Source organism: Diabrotica undecimpunctata, chromosome 1, assembly GCF_040954645.1.
Source record: "Diabrotica undecimpunctata isolate CICGRU chromosome 1, icDiaUnde3, whole genome shotgun sequence".
Taxonomy (NCBI): domain Eukaryota; kingdom Metazoa; phylum Arthropoda; class Insecta; order Coleoptera; family Chrysomelidae; genus Diabrotica; species Diabrotica undecimpunctata.
Window position 1 is genome coordinate 43,672,972 of NC_092803.1, and position 23,663 is coordinate 43,696,634.

General features: G+C 34.8%; 1 protein-coding gene across 1 annotated transcript in view; it reads right to left on the reverse strand.

Moving 5' to 3' along the window:
• Positions 1-23,663, reverse strand: part of LOC140442373 (fat-like cadherin-related tumor suppressor homolog) — a 965,522-nt gene that overhangs the window by 154,248 nt on the left and 787,611 nt on the right. The gene's annotated exons all lie outside the window — the stretch shown is intronic.

The following is a 23,663-nucleotide window of genomic DNA, read 5'->3' on the forward strand; positions in this document are numbered from 1 at the left end:
AGCATAGACACCGGGAAAAACTAGTACTACCATTCATGAACCTAAGAACAGTATTTGACACGATAGAAAGAAAATTTCCCCTATAATTTGTATATCAAATTATAGGGGAAATGATTGAGGAAAATTTATGTTTTGATTGACCTAAAGAAAGCGTTTGACAGAGTAAGACTCAAAGATGTAATCCATCTTCTGTATAATAAAGAAGTTCCCCTAAATATTATAAAAACTATCAAAAACATCTACCAAAACAACAAAATGGAAGTCAGAATAGATGGACAACTTACAGAACTTATAGAACTAGGCAGCGGAATAAGACAAGGGAATTCATTGAGCCCCATGCTCTTTAATTTGATCATGGATGAAATCATCAAAAGTGTTAACAAAGGAAGAGAATATAGAATGGGAAACAAAGAAATAAAAATAATCTGTTACGCAGACGACGCAATATTGATAGCCCAAGATAAAGATAGTCTGCAAAGACTGGTCCACAGATTAAACATAAGAGCAAAATAATTCAATATGACAATCTCATCTGAGAAAACTAAAACAATAGTAGCTCACGTATGCAACAAAGATAAGAGGCTGCAATAGAGGCTGTTATAGTACACCAGCATATGACAGAATTCGAGTAATTAGTAATTTTTTAAACATTGCAGTTTATGAATAGCGTTTATTTTTATTTTTTCAGTTGTGCTTTTCCAATGAATCAACTTTCCAGATTTTGGTAGACAAAAGTTGATTCATCCAAACGAGACCCAGGAGAGCAAATTTATCTCGACTGCCTCATGGTTTGGTTTGTATTTTCGGCCAAGGATATGGGATACCTCTATATTATTAAAGAGACTAACAGTACAAGCGTGTACTTGAAACTCGGCTACTACTATAGCTCAGAGAATAGATTCCTGGCAATAAAAATTGGACTTTAATGCACGATTACACACCGTCACCGTGTCGTAAAGTCAGGAGTATTACTGCATTCCTAGCCAAAGAAAATATTTCCGTTTTACCATGGCTGGAAAACTGGCCTGAGATGAAACAGATTGAGAGCGTCTGGGAGCTAACAAAACAAAATATTGCCAAAGAAGTGATCAGTACCAAGCGTCAGTTGATTGAAGTTCTTACTAGAGAATGACACCAAAATATTCTTACATTTAGTATAACAATTATATATATATATATATATATATATATATATATATATATATATATATATATATATATATATATGTATAGAGAAAAGGAGTACGACCGTCAATCCAATATAAACTAAGGAACACTCGAAGAGTGGTGGGTTTTTCGGTCAAAGTGGAGAAATAAAAGACAAAGAAGGTGGCTACTTCATCTATTTATTGAAGACGTTTCGCTTCTTAATCAATAAACATCATCAGTTCATCTAAAAAGAGCAATATAAAAAACCAAACATCCATGGAAAAGTTATTATAAGTGGGTTACCTTAAAAAGATACATATCTTTTAAAGGTAAGGAAATACTTCACGACGAATGTCCGAAGACAATTAAATCGAATTTTGTTTGTATTTTGTATTTTTTATACATATCTAAATACAGTATACATACATATTTTCAAAAAAAAAAAGTTTTTTGATTTATTTTAAACATATTTTTATATAACGGACTTTCGGCTTTAACGGACGCTTCGTCCCCCCAACTAGTCCGTTATATCGAGGTTTTACTGTATATTAAAGGATACATTATAATTTCAATGAAAATCAACAGATCTTTTTTCATTAGATGTTCACTTGGGAGTATTGTCAAAAATAGACTAAATGACAAATTTCTTTGTAGTGTAATACTATATGTATCAAAATATGCTTCTACAAAATAATTTAGAAGATTCGTTGGAATTATCACCATATTTGTGTTAGGCCAACTAGTTATCGAACGGTATCCGTATTCTAAGCCATTAACAAGACATACTCCTCCCATTTCACCTTTCCCCTCGATTATGGAGAAATATACAGAGTTTAAGCTACCTGTTCATGTTAGTTTCAGCGGTCGCAGAAACTGATTATGATAATATACAACAGATGCTCGGTACGCCAGATCAATTTAATTTCTTGTGTATTACATTGAGCTGTCTAGACGATTTACTGAGGTTTATCTAAAGGAATATACCGTACATGACACAATATCTGAATTGGATTATATGACGTGATAATACAGAAATATACAAAAATATATGTATAAGACAAAAAGTAGGACCATAATAAATATATAAAAAAACAGCCAGAAAACTACAGAGGTATAAACTTAAATACTACGCTAAAACTTTCAACTAAAATTTTACAAGTGCTAATAAACCAGAGGATAAGTTTAGCAGATGAACAACAGGGTTTTCGTAGTGGAAGATCGTGTACAGATGCAATATTCGTTATAAAGCAAATTACTGAGAAATCACTAGAGTATAATAGACCAGCATTTCGTTTTGACCAGCAAGCGTTTGATAGAGTAAGACTTAAAGATGTAATCCATCTTCTGTATAATAGAGAAGTTCCCCTAAATATTATAAAAACTATCGAAAACATCTACCAAAACAACAAAATGGAAGTCAGAATAGATGGACAACTTACAGAACCTATAGAAATAGGTAGCGGAATAAGACAAGGGAATTCATTGAGACCCATGCTCTTCAATTTGATCATGGATGAAATCGTCAAAAGAGTTATCAAAGAAAGAGAATATAGAATGGGAAACAAAGAAATAAAAATACTGTTACGCAGACGACGCAATATTGATAGCCCAAGATAAAGATAGTCTGCAAAGACTGGTCCACAGATTAAACATAAGAGCAAAATAATTCAATATGACAATCTTATCTCAGAAAACTAAAACAATAGTAGCCAACAAAGAACCAACCAGATGTAAAATATAAATTGATGGCATCAGTATTGAACAAGTAATGGAAATAAAAGACCTGGGAATTACACTGTCTAGGTATGGAGACCTGGACAAAGAAGTGAGAGATTAAGTACAAAAAGCAAATAGACTGGCAGGATGCCTTAATAACACTATATGGCGAAACAGACACATTAATGCTGAGATGCAGTCAAGAATTTATACAGCCAGTGTAAGACCAATAATGACATATGCCTCAGAAACAAGACCTGACACAGCCACAACGCAAAGGCTACTGGCAGAGATGAAGAGTACTGAGAAGAATTACAGCAAATAGCTGAGAGATCGAAAGAGAAGTGAAGACATTAGAAGAAAATGTAACGTACAGTGTATAAATGAATGGACACAAAATAAAAAAAATGTAATAACCACATAAGCAGAATGAAGGAGACCCGTGTAGTCAAAATAGCAAGAGATAAGTCACCAATCGGCAGAAGAAGTATCGGACGACCGCGCAAAAGATGGAGTGACAACCTTCCATAGAGGTATTAATCCGCCAATGAACAAGCAGATTTGCTTATAAAGGGGAAGAAGAAGGAGATAATAAATATATGAAATTGAAGCGATGAGTGTAAAACGGGATAGTGATATGAAATCGTCTAAACATTAAAAGAAATGTTGCATAGGTTTTCCTGCTTCCTGAAAGTATTTTTTAAACAAAGAGATAAAAAAGAAAAGTTCCATATATATTTGAAATTTGGACAAACTTACATTACCTAACAAAGTTTAAAAACGACATTTAAAGCCGATAGAACGAATGAAATAGAAAATAATACTATATTACATATTTAAAAGCCCTAGAAATGTGGTATGCCTTCCAAGTAAATTTCCTAATAATCAGCCTCGGATGCACGACGGTCTGTCATGAAAATGACATGGCAAACGAAGACGGACTTTGATTGTAAGTACAAGAACACACAATGGAGGAGAAACAAACGAGGGAAAAGAGACAAAATTCGATGTAACTATTATAACAGAAACGAAGAAAAAAGGACAAGGCAGTAAGGAAATTGACGTATGTATTCGTATAATATAGTAAATAAAGGCAAACTAGTCAGGAGTATCGATATTAATAAAAAAAGAGCCAAGAAGGAACCTGAAAAGTTAAAACCAGGAAATAATAAAATAGTCAAAGTTTTGAAAGGAACTCATAGGAACTAATAAGAAACAATTGTACTATGCGACTTTAACCCTTGAGTGGGCAGAAAACTAGAACAGCATAGAATAAAGTTGTTGAGAAGCACGGAAAAAATAGAACTAAGGTAGTAGCGAAAGGCTTATAGAGTTCTGCGGACAAAACTGACTAAATATTTTAAATGGACTTTACGCAAATACAGATATTCACAAATATACTTGATCCCATCCAAGCAGAAATAGGAAATCAGTAATAGGTTACATCATAGTGGAGCAATAAACTGCCATAAAAGTTTAAGACGGTGGAGTTCTATTGGACCAGTGTGCCGAAATGACTATCAACTCGTTCGTGTCAAATGTTATTTTCCTTTCCAGTACCAACAACTGCACCTAACAAACTAATAAATTTGACAACTACAACTTGGACAGCCTACAAGAGAACTCAACGTCTTTCCTATACAAACTGAGTCCAGCTAATAAATTAAATGTGGTACGTTAGCTAATAAATTAAATAGAACAGATTGTGCTGATTCTGATAAAATAATCGACGTAAGATGTCTCAACTCAGCAGATGTAGGTAGCAACTGCCAACCATAGCCTAGTATTATGTAAAATAAGAATCATCCTGAAATACTTCTCACCCAAGAAAGCGACGCCAACACAAACAAAAATCAAAATCGAAGAACTAAATACGGAATCCACGGAATACTTATACAGGAAAAGAATATCAGAGAAGATCGCTGGGAATGAAATATTAGAAAACGATAATTACGTGGAAAGCTGGAAAAACTCAAAAATAACATAATTAATGCAGCAACAGAATCACTTGGAGAGAGGAAAGTAACGAACACTAACATATCAAAAAAAGAAAACACCATGGTTTAGAGAGAAAGTGAAGAAAAAATGTGAAGAACAGAAGAAAGCCTTTTTACAATACAGAACCCAACAAACGCAACAGGAATATAACCACTATAAACCGATCAGCAATAAAACGAATACTTTAGTTGGACAAATAAAAAGGGAACACTGACAGAGCTTCTCAAAACAGATGGAACACGACTTCTACGGAACACAAAAAGAAATATGGGGAATGATCAGAGGAAAAAGAAAAAAAAATGAATGAACTAATAAAAACGAAATACATTCAGAAGGAAACATGGGTAGACTACTTTTAATCCCTATTTGCTAAAGGTGACGATAATGAACCACCAACACTAGAGGTGACGACAAATGAAGAAGTAAATATTGAGGAGGAAGAGGTAAAGGAAGCATTAAGAAAATTAAAAAATAGAAAATCACCAGAAGAGGACAGAATACCGAACGAATTACTAAAGTACGGAGGACCAGATCTGACCAAACAACTATTAAAACTAATCCAAAAATAATAGAACCAAACAGAATTCTTGAATAAAATCCTTTATAAAAAGGTATATAAAAAACCCAGTTGGGATATGTTAGATTGACAAAACGTTTTCGGGTGTGGTTAATACTTAAGTTAAGTATTAACCACATTTTACATTAACCTTAGTCAAAACTTAAATTATTTCATGTTCTTTTTAATTAAGTGGTTAAATACTTTTTTTAGGACACTGATGATGGAATACTTATTCCGAAAACGTTTTGTCAATTTAACATAGCCCAACTGGGTTTTTTATATACCTTTTTATAAAGGATTTTATTCAAACATTTTTTAATATATGGTATACAGCCAAATACAGGAACTTAGTTTCCTTGTGGATTTCAAACAGAATTCCTTAAGAATGAAGATCAAGCATCCTAATACCCCTCTTCAAAAAGGGAGACAAATTGGACCCGGAAAATTACAGAGGAATTAATTTATTAAACACAACACTAAAATTAACAACCAAAGTGATAACCAATAAACTGAATAAAACTATAACACTAGCAGAAGAACAACAAGGTTTTAGGTCAGGAAGATCATGCACCGACGCTATTTATAATGAGGCAAGTGCAAGAGAAATCTTTAGAATACAACAAACCGGGATATCTATGTATCGTGGACCTTAAGAAGGCATTTGACCGGGCCAAATTAAACAACGTTATCCACTTACTGTACGCAATAGAGATACCTCTAGGAATAATCAAAACGATCGAAAATATCTACCAATAAACGTAAAAGTAGAAGAAGGACTAATCAACCCTATTGAAGCTGGCAATGAGATAAGACAGGGAGATTCACTGCGTCTTCTATTGTTCAACCTGATTATGGATGAAATAATAAAAAAAATAAAGAGCTAAAAACAGATACCAAATGGGAAAAAACAACTCAAAATAATCTGAGATAAAGCAGAGATAAAAACACAGAAAAAGTTATGGTAAGATACTATGGGACATAGCTAGAAATACAGATATACGACGTGGATGCAAGGTAAAGAACATCAAGAACTGGGTAAGAAATAAAAGAGTTGAATGAAACGATCATATAAGCCGAATGACAACAAATAGAGTAGTAAAGACGGCAACAGACGGTTCCCCAATAGGAAGACGATCAGTAGGAAGACCACGAAAACGATGGAACGACAACTTACTGGAAGCACATTGAAAAACAAACAGAGTCATGTCTATATAAAAAGAAGAAGAATATTCAAACATATATCACAAAATCACAAATAACACAATTGAAGCCGTCTGTGAAGGTTTTGGACCACAGCGAAAAGACAGGAAAAAAAACTCTCGAGTGAACTACCGAAATTGAATTCGTCAAAAAAGACAAAAGAGGAACACACCATAAATAGCGTTTATAATTGATTTTTAAATAACATTGGCAATTAATTGAAAATAACAAAAGTACCTGACGTAACTCATTACTGTTGTCCATACAAAGAAACCACCTACCATCTGCATAAGTGTGTTAATCGGCAGGGTATAAAAAATGTTGTCTGAACCTCTTGGTGGTTAGATAATCGAATTCGGCGCGCCGCGACGCGAAGGATGGTCGGCGTCCACGTTAATCTGGAGATGTTTACAGTCCGATGTTTCGTTGTGTCTGGTTCACGGATTGGAGATGAAGCCCCGTTGTCAGAAAAGAGCTATTTGCAGGTGGTCCGTCTAAAGCCAGCCACATTATATCGCAATTATACCAAATTTAATATTTTAAAGCGTTTTCTGCGCTTTCGAGACAATTTACAAGTCCTTTTTCTTCTCTATTGCTTTGAACTTAAAATCAGATTACCATGTGTTAGCCAGTTTGAAAATGAGAATTTATTGAATAGAAGAGAAAGGATATACTGTAACCGATTAAAGTAAATAAGTAATACATACTAAATACTTTCCCAAACAAATGACTATCGACAAAAGTCGTAGACGATAGGCGTTTATACGATACAATCGTGAGGTAAAAACCATGGTCACAAAAGCGAAAAATGTCACCTGGGAAAATAAATGCGAGGAAAAACTATATATACCAAACAATTATCTTTCATTATATCTAAAAACATCTAATAATTTAAAGGATAATCACACAATTGTATTTTATACAACTGAATGTTTACTCGTGAAGTGAAAGTCCAGTTTCCTCTCTCTCTTATCAAATATATATACATTGTTAAACTTTATTCGATTTTTATCGAAATTTGACGTAAAATTATGAACACGAAAACAAATAAATTTATTAAGTAACATAAGCAAAGGTGAATTCATGTACTCATAAATAACTTGAGATTAACAATATATCTGTTAGATATTAAAGAGATTTTAAAATTGTATTTGAGAAACTCGGATATGTAGACAGAAATATGATTGTCGATTATAATAATAAATTACATATTACAAAACATAACGGGGTCTGAATATTTTAGTATCAGCTTGTATTATTATGATATCAATCTTGTTACAGTTTTACTAAACATACGAATTTATTTTTGAACTATCTATACAGTCGCTTTGTTGATCTTTATAATAATTAAATTACAGGGACATTAGTTGGATTTTCAGTTGAATGCTCTGTTCTTTTTAAAACTTCTACCTGAATGACCTATACAGGGTGTTTGGTAGGTCGGTGGAAATTTTTTAAGGGATAATAGGGGACGCCATTTGCAAAATTTTTTGGTAATAATGTATCGCTCAAACTGTTAAGGTTTCCGAAATAAAGTTAAATTTGTCAATATTCGAAAATAAGGCTGCTCGTCTATTTTATTTTTAAAAATAATTATCTAAGCGAGGTACTTCCCTGACAAACAAAATGCCTTACGTATTACTTGCTCAGATTGCAAAAACCCTTCGTTGAATCTTAATGCATTGTTAAAATAACCTTCCTAATGAAACGGGTAAAAAAGATAAAACAACGATACATCATGCTTTTTGCAACATTTATTATGCCTTATTAAGTATGTACTTATGTACAGTACATGTGACCATCTTCACACACTAAAGGTCCTAATAGAAAAAGTTAACGAATACAATTTACCAATCTGTTTAGCATTTATAGACTACGAGAAAGCTTTTGACAGCATAGAATTATGGGCCATTGAGGAAGCACTGGTCAACTGCAGAATAGATTCTAGATATAGGATATTAATACATAATATATACCAACACGCTGAAATGGTAGTCACGATGGATAACGGAATGAAAACGAGGCCAATAAAAATCAACCGAGGAGTAAGACAGGGAGACACCATATCTCCAAAACTATTTACTGCCGCACTTGAAGACATCTTTAAATCACTAAATTGGGAAACGAAGGGACTATCGATAAACGGAAAGTATTTAAACCATCTAAGATATGCAGATGACGTAGTACTAATAGCCGACAGCTGGAAAGAACTGAAGACGATGATCGATGAGCTTCATACGGAATCCATAAAAAAAGGACTGAAAATGAATCTGAGTAAAACTAAGCTAATGTCGAATAAAGATGATCAACCGACGATAACCATCCAAGGAACAAAAGTGGAACATGTAGAAGAATACATATATCTGGGTCAGAATATCAAGGTAAACAAAGAAAACCAAACTACCGAAATAAGCAGACGAGTAAGAATGGGATGGGCCGCATTTGGAAAACTCTCATACATACTGAAAGACAAAAAGATACCCCAAAACCTTCGAACCAAAGTGTTCGATTCTTGTATCCTTCCCGTTCTAACTTACGGAGCTCAAACCTGGACATTCACAAAAAAGAACATGGACAAGATTCAAAAAACTCAGCGAGCCATGGAACGACAGATGCTTGGTATCTCACTAATAGATCGGCAAACGAACGAAGCAATCCGGAACAAAACAAAAATAAAGGACGCCGCGAAACAAGCAGCTAAATTAAAATGGAAATGGGCTGGACACAACGAACGTCTCGAAGATGGTAGATGGAACAAAGAAGTCGGAAACTGGCGACCGTACGATGCGAAGAGACCAAGAGGAAGACCTCAAATGCGCTGGAGCGACGATATCAAAAGAGTCGCAGGACCAATGTGGAAACGCCTAGCACACAACAGGGATGAATGGCAAGAAATGGGAGAGGCCTTTATTCGACAATTAGGATAGAAAAAGGGCTATAAAAAAAATAAAAAAAAAAAAATTAAGTATGTACATAAACTTCAGAAAACAGTCATGGTTGTTCAAAATGGGAACCACCATTCCTAATGCACGCTCTTGCCCTGCGTCGTATTTCTGATGTGGTTACTTTTAACCTCAGTTCTGCCCTTCTAATGTCAGCTTCGATAATCCTTTCCATTAAATGTGCTCTAGTTCGGAGTGGAACTTGATAAAGAAGTTCTTTGAATCTGTCCCAGATGTGGTAGTCACAGGGTGTTAAATCGGGCGATCTAGCAGGCCACAAAATCGGTCCAGTTCGTCCGATCCACCTACTGGGATAGTGATTGTTAAACCAAGCCGTAACAGCACGTGCACAATGTGCAGGGCATCCATCATGTTGGTAAACCATTCTTCGTCTGAGGGCGAGGGGTAAATCTTCTAAGACTGGTGGTAATTCATTCTCTAGAAAGCCTAAGTACACTTGACTATTTAACCTGCCTGGCAAAAAGTAAGGTCCTATTAACTCTCGTCCGATAACTCCTACCCAAACGTTGACACTAAATTTTTGCTGAACAGATGTTTTTTTCGGTAGATGGGGATTGTCATGTGCCCAGTAATGCATGTTGTGAAAATTTGTTACTCCTTCTCTATTAAAACTGGATTCATCAGTCCATAAAATACTTTTAAGAAAATTACCATCGTTAATGTCTGCATCTATCAAAAAGCGTCAAAAATTTACCCTTCTAAATGGATCACCGTTTTGAAGACCTTGTCCTGGCGCGTAATAATAAGGGTAGCGTCCATCGTTGTGCACTACCGACCAGACCTTCCATTGCGAGACATTTAACTGTCGAGCAACCTTTCTGACGCTTGTGGTAGGATCATTCGTAACATCTTGCAAAATTTGGACGTCTACACCAGGACCGTAACGCCCAGGATTAATACTGGAAACAGGATTGTTAACACTACCAGTTTCACTAATTCGTCGATATGTGTTAATAAAGACTCTTAAATGGGGAAGTCGCCGGTTAGGGTAACGGCGCTGATATTCTCGACGTACTGCAGATGCATTTCCACCACTCCAGCCAAAGAGAAACAGGATGTCTGCGTACTCTTCATTCGAAAACGAAGCCATCACAACTAATCCATAAATCACGTTATGCAGGTACACAGTCTGGTTGTTCACTCAAACAAAGTTCAAAATCGTAATGCACAAAAAACTCACAAGAAACTCCAAACACAATTTGGATGCCAAAACAGTAAAACGCACCTTTCATACGCATACAATGACCATGTTTATAAACCAAAATAAACCACTTCATACTTCATAGCAGATAGATTGTTTGTTAGCATAGCAGGTAGATTGTTTTTTGTTTGTTATGCGTTCGGAGAATGACGATAGCCGATGGAAATTTTATGCGAAGAGTCAGTGTTGTAGGTTTATATTTTTATTCCATTCGTAAAACAGGGAGGTAGTACGCCTAGATAATTTTTAAACGTGAAATAGACGGTTGTCGAATATTAACAAATTTAACTTTATTTCGGAAACCTTAACAGTTTGAGCGATACATTATTAGCAAAAAATTTTGCAAATGGCGTCCCCTATTATCCCTTAAAAAATTTCCATCGACCTACCAAACACCCTGTATATTGATATAATTCAGGATGATATGGACTTATATGGGCGAAATGTAAAATTTAGGATAGTATTATATATAAGTAATATATAATAAAAATTAGTTTTTAGCAAATATTATTGGAAAAACCATTTACCTGTTCTCAACAAAATTTAAGAGATTAACGGTCCCTTTTGTGTCTCGTATCGGTTTCAAAACTCTGGGAAATTTATTAGAAAGTTATTCCATTGTTAGATTTGTTTATAAAGAACAAAAATAGGAAATTTGAAAGTCACTGAGTATTTTGTGTGATTTTAAAAGAACTAAAAAATTATTGGTTAAAAGAAGACTGTTGGAAGGAGATTTTTGTTTTGAGTTAGACTTGGAAAACGAGAATTTGGATGATCTGTTGCTGACCTTTGACAGCAGAACATCCAATCTTGATAAGTGAGCTAGTGCCGGCAGTTTTGACCGGCATAAAAGTAATTTTGTAAATTAGAGGTTAAAACCTAGTGGCAGATCTGGCCTAGGAATGCTGATTGGGAGAAATCTGCAGTATTTGAGTTTTGCACTATTTGTAAGTACAAATAAGTTTATTATTTATCGGAAAAACCACAGACAAGGATATATTTGGGAGCCAAAAGACATAGAAATAATTTTTAGGGCATTTGACCTAGATTATGCTTAAGCAGAACAAAGCAAGGAGTTGTAGCTGGTGAGTTTTGATAAAAGAACATTTCTATATTTAAAACTTAAATGTAAAGAAAATTGGAAAATTTTAGAGTTAAAATAATTGAAATTTAACCGGTGTTCGAGAACAATATTGCATAGTCATTAAGTTTTAAAACGACACAATAAAATAAAATAAATGTATTGTTTTTCTTTGTTGATTTTCTGTAAAGTAGTATCTGTTTTTAAAAGCTAATTTACCTTGGGGCGCGCAGTTTAATTTGTCAGGATAGGGAAACATTGATATGTCTAATTGATTTGTGTTTACGTATAATAATTTTTCCAGGTATTTTATCATTTTATTGAATAAATCTGAATTTTATTTATTCCATTCTACTCATTGAACACTAGAAAAAGACAAAGATATTACTGAACTCAAATAAGAACCCTAAGATATATAATAAAAAATCTAATTAGTAATTTGGCGGCTGCAATTAACATTATCCAGATATCTTAATTATCAAATTCAACATATTTTGTTTAAATTCTATTGTATTGGAGTTCATTAAAGTAAACCATATGTTATATAACATAACATATATATATATATATATATATATATATATATATATATATATATATATATCGAGAAAAGGAGTACGACCGTGAATCCAAAATAAGCTAAGGTACACTCGAAGAGTGGTGGTATATATATATATATATATATATATATATATATATATATATATATATATATATATATATATATACATATATGAATTGAAAAGCCAATATATGGCGTAGGAGCAAAATTCTTCAACCTCCCATGTTTGAATCAGTAATCAACAGAGTGTACGACGTCATTTCGGCGTCCCTGCCTCATCAAACACTCGGGCTGAATACAAAATCCTACGGGTTTTCAATTATTCAAAGTGATAACAAGCTTTTGCTAAAAGATGTAAAGTTTTGCACATTTCGCAGAGCGCAAAGAATGGAAAACGATATTATTAAATCGTTATCGTTCATCACCATCACACTTGAGTGGAAAACAATGAAGGGAGACTCGTTGACCTCTCCATGTTTGATTTTGTATTCAGTCTGAATGTCTGGTGAGGCAGGTATGCCGAATCAAAAATGGGAGTTTGACTAATTATGCTCCTACACCATATATTAGCTTTTCAATTCATGAAAGCGATAACAAGCTTTTGCTAAAAGATTAATAATATATATAATAAATCGGTTCACGAAAAATAACAGAAAACAAGAATGGATAACGAAAGAGATCATGGACCTCATGGACGTAAGACGAAAAGATAAAACAACCCAATAGAATACAAACGAGTCAATAAAATCATTAGAAAAAGTGCAGAGAAGCTAAAGAAAACTGGATGTCAACCAAATGTCTAGAAATTGAACAACTTCAGGAAAGATACGACACCTTTAATGTCCATAAAGAAGTGAAAGAAATGACAAGTACACACAGAAAGAGACAAGAAACAATATTAAGAAATAATAATAACGAGATAATCATTGGTACAGAAGACAAACTTAAGAGATGAAAAGAATACATTCAGACACTTTTTGACGATGATAGACTTTGTTTTCCATTATCTACGAATGATCGAATAAATGAAAAAGGTCCAAAAATAACAAAAGTTATTTATGCAGTAAAAATTCAGAAGAACGGAAAAGCCACCGGTCCAGACAATATCAATGTCGAAATACTTAAATTAATTGCAGACAACGAAAGTAAAAGCCTCGACTTAAATCATTAGACTGGCTAAAATTAACAATTAAGAATTTACAAAAACTGTGAGTTTCAGATGAGTCAAATTCAATTCGGATTTCGAAATGGATTGGGAACACGAGAAGCTGTTTTTGCCTTAAATGTGTTAACACAACGATGCAGAGACTTGAATGTCGATGTATATGCATGTTTTATTGATTATCGAAAAACATTTGACTGCGTCAACCATCAAAAGATGATCGAAATTCTGAGAACAACTGGAATTGACGAACAAGACTTGCGAATTATCTCAGAACTATATTGGCGCCAAACAGCAACAATTGAAATAGAGCACACAGCATCCGAAGATATACGAATCCGACGAGGAGTGCGACAAGGTTGCGTCCTATCACCACTATTATTTAATCTGTATTTGAAATCTATATTCAGAAAAGCATTAGACGAGGTTCAAGGTGGAATCAAGATTAACAGAACCAGCATAAACAACATCAAGTTCGCTGATGATACCGTCCTTATAGCAAGCAACGCACAAAAACTACAAAATATAATAAATGCGGTAGTTCGTCATAGCGAAATGTTCAGTTTACATCTAAATGAATCCAAAACTAAAATTCTAGTATTTTCAAAGATACCAACAAACGTTTTGTATGCCAAGGGACAAATAATAGAACATTCCATAAAATATTTGGGCCAAATATCAACAGCCAGTATAATCCAAAAAAAGAAATCCTGTCAAGAATCGAACAAGCGAGGAAAACACTCATGAACATAAAAATTTTTTTTACATCAGACCTCAGTCTTGAGCTCAGAATTCGAATGATCAGATGTTATGTTTTCTCTGTTTTGCTGTATGGCTGTGAAAGTTGCACAATGGACTCTGAAATAGAGAAAAAAAAATAGATGCCTTTAAAATATATATATACAGACGGATGCTGAGAATTCTATGGATACAAAAAGTTACCAATGGTACGGAACTTCGGCGCATGAGTAAACAAAAATAATTACTCAGTATAATCAAAACAGTCAACAATATGGACTCAATATAAACGTTAAGAAGACAAAGCTTATGATAATTAGCAAGAAAAGGATAACAGAAGGTCAACTCTACGTCAACCAATCCCCTGTAGAAAGAGTGACGCACTACACCTACCTCGGTACCATAATAAATGAAGAATGGACCAACAACCAGGAGATTAGAGCACGCATCGGAAAAGCTAGATCCACCTTCAATCGGATGGGGGCCTTCTTTAAGAGTCACAACCTCCCTCTTGATACAAAAGTAAGAATGCTGCGATGCTACGTCTTCTCTGTCCTTTTTTATGGTGTTGAATCGTGAATCTTAAACGAAGATATGTGCAGAAAACTGGAAACATTTGAGATGTGGCTATATCGGAGAATGCTTAAGATCCCGTGGACTGACCGAGCCTCAGAAGAATGAATAAGAACCGAGAGGTACTGACCACCATCAAATCTCGAAAGTTACAGTTCTTCGGACATATGCGAAATGAATCCAGATATGCTCTCCTTCAAGCCATCCTACAAGGAAAAATATTTGGACAACAAGGTCCAGGAAGAAGAAGAACATCTTGGTTAAAGAACCTCAGAATCTGGTTCAATATGACATCTGTGCAGCTTTTCCGCGCTGCTGCAGATAAGATAAAGATTGCCATGATGATCGCCAACATTCGTAACGGATAGGCACATCAAGAAGAAGAAGATAATCAAAAAGAGAAAATAGAATACTTGGGTCATGTGTTGAGAGGTGAAAGATATAAATTACTCTACATCATATTACAAGGTAAAGGGCAGGGCAAAAGATCAGTTGGAAGACGCCAGAACTCGTGGCTGAAAGACCTGAGGTGATGGTTTGACCGCTCATCCACAGAAATCTTTCAGTTTTCAAAGCTACAATTGGATGGCCAACCTTCGAAAGGAGACGGCGCAATAAGAAGTATATATATATATATACAGATATATATATATATATATATATATATATATATATATATAAGAAAAAACAAGTACTTGTGACTCGTTTGGAAAAAATATATAACTGTTTTGGATAGGTTGGAACCTTTTATTGACTCCAACCCATCCAAAACAGTTATATATACATAGTTATAGTATATATATATATATATATATATATATATATATATATATATATATATATATATATATTAAGGTATCTAAATGTACGGTTCATTGAGCTGTAGCAAGGTATACATCATAAATCCGCACTGTTCTCGTACTATTATATCGAATATACTACTGCTTGTGGCAGATACAGAAGTTTACTGCATTTAACTCGACAGTGAAGAGAGACTTGTAGAGATGAAGAGATATGTCACAATACATGGATATTACTGAGCTCGCCCAATTTGTCTATATTCCGAGTATAAGTATTATAATTTGTACTAAAATCTTAATTTTTCCTGTAAAAAGGTGACAAGAAACGTTTATGTCTCGTTATATTTTCTACTCCTATATCAAAAAAATTACTGCTAAAAAAATAGTAATTGGTATTGCGAACCATGCATTCAGGAATAATTTTCCAAATGTTGCAGTTCCAGATAATATATTGTAGATACAGACTTGCGTTCGCATTTCCAGTGAAATATGAAATTATTTTTACGAATAAGTGAGATGATATAGGAAGACTATAGATTTTAAATGAGGTGATTCATACAAAAATCCTATTATGGGATCATGCTTGGATAATAATTGACAGTTTATACATTTTTTCTTATTAAATCAACGTATGTGCTTAAATGTGCTATTAATGAAGATGGTGGAGGGGACCGCATACTTTTTAAAAGAGTTTAATTCTAACCATGCAACAGTGACAAATAATGACACTAACTTTTAATCTTAACCTAAAAATAGCGTACGAATTTTTATTTTTTCTAATAAGGATTGGAATAACAAATGGATATGGGTTCTACCAGAGGATTCTGTTGAAAAATATAATAGTTGTATTAAAAATAGTATTATAAAAGTATAATAAAGTTCAGTAATAACCAAATAAAAACATTATAATGACACCACTCGTCTTTATAGTCACCTTTTAACGGATCTATTGGGTTTCCTGTTTTACGGTTGATAATTCTTTCATTTACGAGTGTAAGCTTTTGAATATTATATAAAACGTATCACTTTCTGGAGTGTGCTTCATATATGTCACTTCAGTGCAAAGAATATGGTTATCATCGACAATGTTTTCTATATCAATAAGGCATAACTGCGGAGAATGGGCCTACAACTGTCTCCTTTTCATCCATAAACATACCCACTACATACATGTGTGCATATACGAACAAACATGTGAAATTTAATATTGTTTTCTTCCAGGGAAAGTAAATATTTAAAAACTTAGGCAAATTTCAAAATAACCAATAATTTTCTATTTTAGTTTTCACTTTTGTAGTATAACAACTTATGGACAAGCTATGACATAATAAATTTTCAATATTTTTTTACTTGCTACTATCTATTTAAAAAAACTGTCAACTATCGCTATCCAAAAAACAATTACTTTAAAAATGGTTTCAAAGGAGATAGTTAATGAGAGAATAAGAAGAAGAGTTTAGGGGATGCTTCTAATATTTTCATGCTGATAAACGTGCCCTTTTAACACGTATCAAACTGTGTGCCACACTTACATTTACATCTAACCTAAATATTTTATTTCGATTGTGTATTAATTTGTTTTTATCTAAACAAAACATGTGTTTAATATAGAAATGAATAAAAATTAAAAGGTAAATATTCACTTGTGTGGTAACAAAAGTGTTACATGAAAAACATTTAAAAGTAAAGTTGAAATCAGAGAATTAGAAGAAAGCTATGGGTGTTCAACAATGATGCATACTTTTTCCACTTTCATACCAAATATTTATCAACTTTATATTTCAAGGAAGTTTTATAGAAGGTTGTCGAATGCGTCACTGATGATGATGATACACTTTGTATATATTTTGAAATAAAAAAAAAATACTCCTGTTGCATATATAAAACTTAGTCAAACTTTTAATAAGGCTAAGTTAAATTGAAATTACCAAATAATACGAGGGTCAATCGTAAAATAGAAGAGAAGAAAAGAAAATACACAGAATGAAGAAACGAAACCACCTAAAAAAAGGAACTACAATATATAGAAAACCTCAACAGAGAGAAAGAATTCAGAACATTCTATAAGAAAGTTAACATCAACAGAAAAGAATTCAACGCAAACACAAATCAATGTAGAAGTTTGAATGGTGATCTATTAACAACAAGAACAGACGTACTAAACCGATGGACGGAATATTTTACCAGATACTTAATATAGAGGAAGAAGAAGAAAACCCGGAACACGAAAGCTGTGAGGTAAGCGGAGCAGACGAGAGGGAGGAGGATCCACCAACGATCCTGGAAGTTAAAGACGCTGTAAACAAACTAGCCAGAAACAAATCACCCGGAATAGATAATCTCCCCGCGGAATTATATAAAGAAGGTGGCCACGATATCATAATAGCGCTACAGCAGCTTATAAAAGAAATATGGATACAGAAGTCCCTTCCCAGTGATTGGAATATTGGAATACTTTGCACCATACACAAAAAGGGAGATATCTTTGAATGCTCTAACCATCGAGGAATTACGCTCCTAAATGCAGCGTACAAAATATTCTCCAATATACTATGCCATCGTACGGCACTATATGCAGAGCGAATAATAGGACAATACCAGGCTGGTTTCAGAGGTGGTAAATCAACAATTCATCAGATTTCAACCCTGAGACAAATTCTAGAGAAAACAATGGAATACGGCGTAGACACGCACCACATATTTATAGACTACAAGGCAGCCTACGACTCTGTACGACTCTGGCTACGTCAGGGAGACCCACTCTCTGTATACTATTCAATCTAGCTCTGGAAAAAGTAATACGTACGTCACAAATCACAACTACCGGTTTAATATATAACAAATCTATGCAAATCCTAGCATATGCTGATGATATCAATATTGTTGGGAGAACGGAAAACGCAGCACGAGAGGCGTACGTAGCAGTAAAGGAAGCGGCCACAAAAATGGGTTTAATAATAAACACCAATAAAACGAAATACATGACAATAGGTACGCAACCACAAATACTACGGCCACTTGTTATAAAAAACGACGTCATCGAAGCAGTTAACGAATTTTTATACCTGGGAACGCTTGTCAATACTGAAAATGACACTACCGCAGAGATAAACCGCAGAATTTGCACGGCTAATAGATGCTATTTTGGGCTTAATCTCCTTTTTAAATCTACAGTTATATCAAGAAATACAAAAGTAAAACTCTACACAACAATAATACGCCCAGTCCTAACATATGGTTCAGAAACCTGGACTTTAACAAAAAGCAATGAAAACATGTTAGGATGTTTCGAAAGAAAAATACTAAGACGAATCTATGGGGCGGTAAATGAAAATGGTGTCTGGAGAAGACGATACAACTTCGAACTCTATAGAATATACCAGGAACCAGATATCGTAAAACACATTAAGATAGGACGTCTGAGGTGGGTAGGCCATGTAATGCGGATGGAGCAAACCAACCCAGCTAGAAAAACGCTCCTTGATAGACCTATTGGTCAAAGAAGAAGAGGAAGACCCAGAACAAGATTCCTAGATAACATAGATCAAGATATGAGAAATATGGAAATACGTGCTTGGCGGAGGAAGGCGATGGCTAGGAACGACTGGAAAAAAATTCTTGGGGAGGCTAGGACCCACACAGGGTTGTAAAGCCAAAATGATGATTCGTAAAATAGGTTTCCTATGCCGCTAAGAAAGAATGCGACGTGCTGGTAGAAATCTGGCAACACAGCCTTACGCATCAACACTTCCTCTCTCTCACCCCACCATTTACGCATATCTGCATTGCTCAGTGCCGGCCTAGGCGCCTAGCAGCCTTCGAAGATGGAGCTCCCGATTGTTGTTACCGCCAGATGTGAAATTCGTGTTATGTATATATTATTTTTACGTTATACATTTTTTAAATGTAAAACGGATTTCACCTATTAACGTTCATCGTCAGTTAATCGAAGTTTATGAGAAAAAGTGCATATTTATTTAACATGTTCGCCAATGGTGTAGAGAATTTAGTGAAGGTCGAACGGAAATTCACGATGAAGTTAAGAGCGGAAGGCTTTCAGTTTCAGACGAAATTGTCGAAAAAGTTGAAAGAATATTACTTGAAGATCAGAGCGTCACCATTAACATTCTTGCTCTGTGCATTCCTGAGACTTCCCACATCACAATTCATAAGATATTAACAGAAAAATTGTCCAGTAGTGTGAGGCTTCTCCATGACAACGCTCGACCCCGTGTCTCACATCAAACTGAACAACAGCTGAGAGATTTTGGTTGGACTGTTGTGACCTGCCCCGTATATTCCAGACCTAGCACCAAGTGATTATTATTTATTCCCAAAATTAAAGAAACACTTGTGTGGCTTATGGATTACCGATGATGAAGTCAAGGAAGAGGTTATTCGATTTCTCAAAAGATTAGCGGTAGAATTCTATAACATGGGAATAAAAAAGTTAAAGTATCGTCTGCAAAAATGTTTGGACAGAAACGGCGATTTATTATATAGAAAAATAGCGTAAGTTTTAAGTTTTAAAACGATGTATAACACAGTCACAACGATGAGACGCATGTTGGGCTGCGACAGGCGCTGGCGTGTCTCCTTTTTAACATAGCTTTGGAAAAGGCGGTCAGGGATGCCGAAATTGACAGCAGAGGAAACATTTTTAATAAATCATCCCAAATTTTGGCATATGCAGATGATGTTGATCTAGTTGCCCGCACAACACGCAAGCTAGAAGAAATGTATACCACCTTGTCAAACGCCTCAAAAAATATGGGCCTGCAAGTAAATGAAAATAAAACTAAGATAATGGCATCAACACCCAACAATAGAGCCAGAAACATCGGCCACCAATTCACGGTTGATAATTCTACCTTTGAAGTGGTGGACAAATTCACATACTTAGGCTCTCTGATCACCAAGGAGAACGTCATGACGGAAAAAATCAAGCGAAGAATAATCCTAGCAAACAAATGCTATTTTGGATTGAGTAGACATATGAGAAGCAGAAACTTAAGCCAAAAAACAAAAATAACCATATACAAAAACCTTATACAACCAGTGTTGACATATGGGTCGGAGACATGGACCATTTCCAAGGCAGATGAAAATCTCCTGCTTATATTTGAACGAAGGATCTTGAGAAGAATATTTGGTGGCATCTGTGAAAATGGTGTTTGGAGAAGGAGGTACAACTACGAGATATATCACAGATATAAACATATATTTGGTGGTAAAGACGTAGTATCCTTTATAAAAATAGGAAGACTAAGATGGGCAGGACATCTGGCAAGATCACAGCAGAACAACCCTCCTAGAAGAATCCTTGTCACAACCTGTGGGAAGTAGAAGTAGGGGTAGACCAAAACTCAGATGGAGGGATGGTGTAGATGAGGATGGTAGACAAATAGGCGCAGCAAACTGGCAACAGTTGGCAATGGATAGAACTGACTGGCGTAATAGACTTGGAAAGGTCGAGGCTTTTTTAGTCGTAGCACCAATGATGAAATGAAACACTAAGAACAAAAATAAAGCTGCCTGTTTTTAAAACTCATGGAAACCTTATTTTAGGAATGACCCTCGTATAAAATTTGTTTTTATTATTGGGAAACTGCCTCACGAACAGGAAATTGGTAACAACTTAAAAAGGCTTGCAATATAGACGAAGCTCACAAGATAAATCCAAACGAAAAAATAAATGGAAGATCTAGAATCATTATGGTGTGACAACTTTACTAATACACCACACCATTTAATAAGTCTCGTATTCGACATATAGATGGTACCACTGATAGCCAATCCATATAATTTAGGAAGTACGAAACTTCAAAAGCCACTTGTTAAAATTAAGACTTGATTGGATCAGTAGTTTACAAGTTACGATAGTTGAAGTAATGATGCTTTTAGTCGTTAAAATAATGGAAAAATCTGAATTTATGTGTTGCTAAAACTTTGATTCCTGATGTAAAAAAATACAATTCAAACAAAACAATGGCTTGTTAAGTGCATTCGGACTTTACTCCCTTAAAAACAATCGTTAACGAGTTATATGCTGACGGTTATATGCGGTCATACAAATATAATGTAATATAAAGGGAAACATCAAAAAGAGCCCATAACCGTTTTGGCGGATCGTAAATTAAATAAGATTTCACAAAGCAAAGCATTTTACGCGAACATTGTTGTTGGCAGATCCTTGTATTTGCTAATACCGCCTTTAACAGATCCCGACGGCTAAGCGATACTTTAACAAGTAACAAAATAAAGCACATCTTCAAGCAACATGGCTGTAGAAACAACAACCCCACACAGCAAGCAGAACAACAACAAAAAGATCCCATATAAATTAAATCAAAACCCTTCCTATCCTATATTAGGGGAACTACTGATATAATTGGACGAATCTAATGCAGATCAATATCCTTCTTCTTGTAGTGCCTATCCGTTTCGGATTTTGGCGACCATCATTGGAATCTGTATTTTTCAAACTGCTGCTCTGACAAGATTTGTGTTTGTTGTGTGGAACCACGTACGCAGATTTTTCAGCCAGGAAATCCTTCGCCTTCCTGGTCCCCGTTTTCCTTCTACTTTTCCTTGAAGAATTAATTGCAGCAACTCATATCTTTCGCTGTTCCTCATGATGTGACCGAGGTATTCGATTTTGGTTGTTTTTATTGCGGTTAACAACTCTTCCTTTTTGCATTCTTAATAAAACGTCCTAGTTAGTAACGTGGTCGGTATAGGAGATCTTCAGGATTCGACGATAAAGCCACATTTCGAAAGCCTCAATTTTCTTGCAGGTAGCGTCTGTGAGAGTCCACGACTCAACTACGTACAACAGTATAGGAAAGATATAACATCTTAGTAACCTGATTTTTATGGGTACTGATAATTCATGGCATTTGAATAGCTCAGCCATTTTTTTTTAAATGCAGATCTTGCTTTCTCTATCCTATATTTTATTTCTAAGCAATGCTCCCAATTTTCATTGACGTTCGTACCAAGGTAGGTGTATGTTTTTACGCTTTATATTGGTTGACCATTAACACTTATTCTTTCAATTTGTTGTTCCTTCTTAGAGATCATCATACATTTTGTTTTCTTAATGTTTAGTAAAAGTCCACATCTCTGACTCACTTCTGTGATTCTATTCATTACCTCCTAGAGGGCTTCATAACTGTCAGCGAATACCACCTTGTCATTCACGTCTCTGATGTTTTCAATACATTCTCCGTTAATTCTAATTCCGGCTTCAACATCCTCTACTGCTTCTTGAAAGATTTCCTCCGAATGTTAAACAGCAAGGGTTATAGTATACATCCCTGTCGGACCCCACGTTTGATTTTGATTTGAATTATCGGATTTTCCTGTCTCTGTACGGATAGACGATGTTTGATTCCAGTAAATATTTGTTAATATCTCCATCAGCTTGTTAACATCTCTCCAAAAAATGTGGCTTATTAAGCTGATGGTCCAGAAATCATTGCAGGATACGAATTTTGTTTTCTTTGGTAGAGCAATAAACGTCGACTTCAGCCATGATCTTTGTATTACTCGGTTTAAATATTTAATTATTGTTGTTAGTCATTGAGTACCTTCGTTGTTAAACAGCTTACTGAATTCAGCGTATGCATTGTTAGGTTCAGGAGCTTTGCCATCTTTTAGTAGTGATATTGCTTTTTCCACTCCATATGATGTGATTGGTAAGTGGTCATTACATATGTAGGAAGGATGTTGTTTGGACCTATTATCATCAATATAACAACGACATATTCATCCCACAAACAATAGATTCAACGATAAAAAATCCCGTTCCCTTACAGTATATTCTGCGAAATTTGTAGCCAAAAATATATAAGACAAACCCATCAACGAATCTCCCATAGAATAGATGAACATATAGTAAATAAGTCAAATCAGCATTCACACTTGAACAAACCACGAGACAAAAAAATGGACCTCAG